The sequence below is a fragment of the Bufo bufo genome, chromosome 6 (assembly GCF_905171765.1).
Source record: "Bufo bufo chromosome 6, aBufBuf1.1, whole genome shotgun sequence".
NCBI lineage: Eukaryota > Metazoa > Chordata > Amphibia > Anura > Bufonidae > Bufo > Bufo bufo.
This window is the reverse complement of record NC_053394.1, coordinates 303,966,959-303,972,958: the sequence shown is the minus strand read 5'-3', so window position 1 is coordinate 303,972,958 and position 6,000 is coordinate 303,966,959.

Below are 6,000 nucleotides of genomic sequence, written 5' to 3'. Positions count from 1 at the left end.
AGTGTACGTGGGTACACTGCAAGGTAATTACAGGGATGAAAGCAAGAAAAAATGTTGTGCTGGAAACTTGCCCTAAGTGGCCCAGTGGTTGTGGGGAGGGCGGGCAATAGCACAGTGGCGCCAAGGTAAAGGTGAAACGGATGACATGGGTGTAGTGAATCAATTGAAAGTTACACCTATACTTTTTTAGTTATTGATTCTACTTTACAGTATCGATATATGGCGGAGCATATATCACTGTGTCTATACTTGTTTTAGTTATTAATTCTGTTTCACAGTATCAATATATGGCAGAGCATGTATTACTGTGGGGGTACTTTAAAATATTAAATGGTGCTAAAAATTGTTAAAACGAAGGGGGACTTACTTCCCCAGGGAGGGAGGTATAGGATAAGCATAATACACCTATACCCGCTCCTCCCCCGCCGAGATCGCTTGTCAGATAGTATGAACTTTCCTCCACGTCCCAAAGAATGGTAGTCAAGGTTCCAAATGGAGAGTTCTTTATTGCATGAATAAAAGCTCAACGCGTTTCAGGGAATCACCCCTTTCTCAAGAGCAGTGTGAAATAAAACATAAATAATGTGTGTTTTATTTCACACTGCTCTTGAGAAAGGGGAGATACTTGAGCTTTTATACATGCAATAAAGAACTTTCCATTTGGAACCTTGACTACCATTCTTTGGGACGTGGAGGAAAGTTCATACTATCTGACGAGCGATCTCGGCGGGGGAGGAGCGGGTATAGGTGTATTATGCTTATCCTATACCTCCCTCCCTGGTGAAGTAAGTCCCCCTTCGTTTTAACAATTTTTAACACCGTTTAATATTTTAAAGTACCCCCACAGTAATACATGCTCCGCCATATATCGATACTGTGAAACAGAATTAATAACTAAAACAAGTATAGACACAGTGATATATGCTCCGCAATATATCGATACTGTAAAGTAGAATCAATAACTAAAAAAAAACACCAATGTCATCCGTTTCACCTTTACCTTGGCGCCCCTGTGCTATTGCCCGCCCTCCCCACAACCACCTGGGCCACTCAGGGCAAGTTTCCAGCACAATTTTTTTTTTTCTTGCTTTCATCCCTGTAGATCCCTAGTTAGTCAGACAGTAGGACATGTGCATGGATTCCTAACCAGTCTCTCATGCTTGTCAGTCTGCAGTACATAATTAACTGTACATTAGTATGAATGATGTAATTGTTAAGAAAGGGGACAAGAGACTGAGATACAAGACAAGGTGTAAGATACAATCTGTTCTGGTTTTACACTTGTCATGACAGGCTCCAGTGGAATATGCCATATACATTATTAGTGAATGATGATTTGGAAATAAAAAGAAGAGACTTCAAATGAAGCATTTACAAATTTATGTACTACAGTTCCAGGAATATAATTTGTCTTCTTTTCTATGAATGAAAGAAGGAATCTGTTGATCTACATAGAAAAGAACAATACCTCTAAATCACCTTTTAGTTCTAAGAACAAAACCACCCACAGGCATAAAATAATTTGTGTCATCTCATGTCTTCGGCTGCCATCAGACACTCCTGAGCAAGCGATTTCAGGGGAAACAATGGTGAGATGAGTTGCATTTAGCAGATTGTTACTATTTCCACTGACATCAGCTAGCCATGTGATTGCATATTCTCTCCTCTCACAGCCCTATTGCCTGGCTCATCCAAAAATGCATGCTTGTGAAAAGATCTGTCACACAAAAACTATTTTTGTCTTTTATGTCTATGAAAATATATTTTCACCTTTGCAACATTTTTTATAGCTCCATTGCACGTCTATAAAAAAAAGTAAGGCAACAAAACAAATAAAAATAGCTTATCATTTTATGTTTACAGCTCTTATGCAGACCTATGAGTCTCTAAGATGACAGACTATAAACAGGCAATGTGTAGTCTGATCCTGCAGTCACATGGAAGTCATGCCTTCCTCTGTCCCTATAGCCTTGCTCACATACTGAATGTACGTTAGCAAGAAGTAGGAGGCAGACGAGGGGAGTATGAATACAGGATCGGGCTGCTACGCGTTGGCACTGCAGACATAAAATGGTAGGACAATTGTAATCAAGAGTTTTCTACAATGACTTAAAGGGCATCTGTCAGCAGATTTATAGCTATGAAACTGTTTGACCTGGTACATGTGCACTTGACAGCTGAAGGCATCTGTGTTGGTCCCATGTTCATATGTGCCCGCATTGCTGAGAAAAATGATGTTTTAATATATGCAAATGAGCCTCTAGGAGCATTGGGGGTGTTGCCATTACACCTAGAGGCTCCGCTCTCTCTGCAACTGCCACGCCCTTTGCACTTTGATTGACAGGGACAGGCAGTGTAAACGTGATCATGCCTGGCCCTGTCAATCAAAGTAGAAAGGGAGCCTCTAGGTGTAACAGCAACACCCCCATTGCTCCTAGAGGCTGATTTGCATATATTAAAGCTTCATTTTTCTCAGCAATGTGGGCACATTTGAATATTGGACCAACACAGATGCCGTCAGCTCCAGGTGCACATGCAACAGGTCAGCCAGTTTCATAGGTACAAATCTGCTGACAGATGACTTATAATTTATAATTAAATCTGTGCCTAAGCAAACATCGAAATAATAGTTCTTACAAGGCTGTTCCTTTATTTTTATTGGGTTGAAGGAACCTTTAGGCTGGGTTCACACGAGCATTGCGGGAAAATGTGCGGGTGCGTTGCGGGAACACCCGCGATTTTTCCGCGCGAGTGCAAAACATTGTAATGCGTTTTGCACACGTGTGGGAAAAATCGCGCATGTTTGGTACCCAAACCCGAACTTCTTCACAGAAGTTCGGGCTTGGGATCGGTGTTCTGTAGATTGTATTATTTCCCCTTATAACATAGTTATAAGGGAAAATAATAGCATTCTGAATACAGAATGCATAGTAAACTAGCGCTGGAGGGATTAAAAAAAATTAAAAAATAATTTAAATCACCTTAGTCCACTTGATCGCGTAGCCCGGCATCTCCTTCTGTCTCCTTTGCTGAACAGGACCTGTGGTGAGCATTAATTACAGGTAAAGGACCTTTGGTGACGTCACTCCGGTCATCACACGATCCATCACCATGGTAAAAGATCATGTGATGGATCATGTGATGACCGGAGTGACGTCACCACAGGTCCTTGACCTATAATTAATGCTCACCACAGGTCCTGTTCAGTAAAGGAGACAGAAGGAGATGCCGGCATCGCGATCAAGTGGACTAAGGTGAGTTAAATTTTATTTTTATTTTTTTTAACCCCTCCAGCGCTATTTTACTATGCATTCTGTATTCAGAATGCTATTATTTTCCCTTATAACCATGTTATAAGGGAAAATAATAATGATCGGGTCTCCATCTCGATCGCCTCCTAGCAACCGTGCGTGAAAATCGCACCGCATCCGCACTTGCTTGCGGATGCTTGCGATTTTCACGCAACCCCATTCACTTCTATGGGGCCTGCGTTGCGTGAAAAACGCAGAATATAGAGCATGCTGCGATTTTCACGCAACGCACAAGTGATGTGTGAAAATCACCGCTCATGTGAACAGCCCCATTGAAATGAATGGGTCGGTATTCAGTGCGGGTGCAATACGTTCAACTCACGCATCGCATCCGCGCGGAATACTCGCCCGTGTGAAAGGGGCCTTACACATACAGTCAGGTCCATAAATATTGTGCTTTAACTGCAGACTGTCAGCTTTAGGCCTCATGCACACGGACGTTTTTTTTTGCGGTCCGCAAAACGGATTTCCGTTGTTCCGTGACCGTTTTTTCGTCCGTGGGTCTTCCTCGATTTTTGGAGGATCCACGGACATGAAAAAAAAGTCGCTTTGGTGTCCGCATGGCCGTGCGGAGCCAAACGGATCCGTCCTGAATTACAATGCAAGTCAATGGGGACGGATCCGTTTGACGTTGACACAATATGGTGCAATTGCAAACGGATCCATCCCCCATTGACTTTCAATGTAAAGTCAGGAGTCCCTTTTATACCATCGGATCGGAGTTTTCTCCAATCCGATGGTATATTTTAACTTGAAGCGTCCCCATCACCATGGGAACGCCTCTATGTTAGAATATACCATCGGATTTGAGTTAGATCGTGAAACTCAGATCCGACAGTATATTCTAACACAGAGGCGTTCCCATGGTGATGGGGACGCTTCAGGTTAGAATATACTAAGAGAACTGTGTACATGACTGCCCCCTGCAGCCTGGCAGGTGCTGCCAGGCAGCAGGGGGCAGACCCCCCCTTCCCCCCCCTGTATTTAACTCATTGGTGGCCAGTGCGGCCCCCCCTCCCTCCCTTGTATTTAAGACATTGGTGGCCAGTGCGGCCGGCCACCCCTCCCTCCCTTGTATTTAACACATTGGTGGCCAGTGCGGCCGCCCCCCCCCTAATTAAAATAACCGACCCCCCATCATTGGTGGCAGTGGAGAGTTCCGATCGGAGTCCCAGTTTAATCGCTGGGGCTCCGATCGGTAACCATGGCAACCAGGACGCTACTGCAGTCCTGGTTGCCATGGTTACTTAGCAATTTTAAGAAGCATTATACTTACCTGCGAGCTGCGATGTCTGTGACCGGCCGGGCGCTCCTCCTACTGGTAAATGACAGGTCTGTGCGGCGCATTGCTTATAGCACAGACCTGTCACTTACCAGTAGGAGGAGCGCCCGGCCGGTCACAGACATCGCAGCTCGCAGGTAAGTATAATGCTTCTAAAAATTGCTAAGTAACCATGGCAACCAGGACTGCAGTAGTGTCCTGGTTGCCATGGTTACCGATCGGAGCCCCAGCGATTAAACTGGGACTCCGATCGGAACTCTCCACTGCCACCAATGATAGGGGGGGAGATTTTAATTAGGAGGGGGAGGGAGGGGGGGCCCACTGGCCACCAATGAATCTACAGTACTACAGGGGAGGGAGGGGGGGCCCACTGGCCACCAATGAATGGACAGTAATACAGGGGAGGGAGGGGGGGGGGCCCACTGGCCACCAATGAATCTACAGTACTACAGGGGAGGGAGGGGGGGCCCACTGGCCACCAATGAATGGACAGTAATACAGGGGAGGGAGGGGGGACCCACTGGCCACCAATGAATTTAAAACTGGGGAGGGAGGGGGGGTGCCCCCTCCTGCCTGGCAGCACATTATCTCTTACAGGGGGCTATGATCCGCACAATTAACTCCTCAGGTGCAGCACCTGAGGGGTTAATTGTGCGGATCACAGCCCCCTGTAAGAGATCGGGTGCTGCCAGGCAGGAGGGGGCGGTCATGTACACAGTTTAAAGTATATTCTAACTAGAAGCGTCCCCATCACTATGGGAACGCCTCTGTGTTAGAATATACTGTCGGATCTGAGTTTTCACGAAGTGAAAACTCAGCTCTGAAAAAGCTTTTATGCAGACGGATCTGCGGATCCGTCTGTGTGAAAGTAGCCTACGGCCACGAACGCGGATGCCAATCTTGTGTGCATCCGTGTTTTTTCACGGACCCATTGACTTGAATGGGTCCGTGAACGGTTGTCCGTCAAAAAAATAGGACAGGTCATATTTTTTTGACAGACAGGAAACACGGATCACGCATGCGGCTGCAAAACGGTGCATTTTCCGATTTTTCCACGGACCCATTGAAAGTCAATGGGTCCGCGAAAAAAAACGGAAAACGGCACAACGGCCACGGATGCACACAACGGTCGTGTGCATGAGGCCTTAATTTGAGGTTATTTACATCCAAATCAGGTGAACGGTGTAGGAATTACAACAGTTTGCATATGTGCCTCCCACTTGTTAAGGGACCAAAAGTAATGGGACAATTGGCTTCTCAGCTGTTCCATGGCCAGGTGTGTGTTATTCCCTCATTATCCCAATTACAATGAGCAGATAAAAGGTCCAGAGTTCATTTCAAATGTGCTATTTGCATTTGGAATCTGTTGCTGTCAACTCCCAAGATGAGATCCAAAGAGCTGTCACT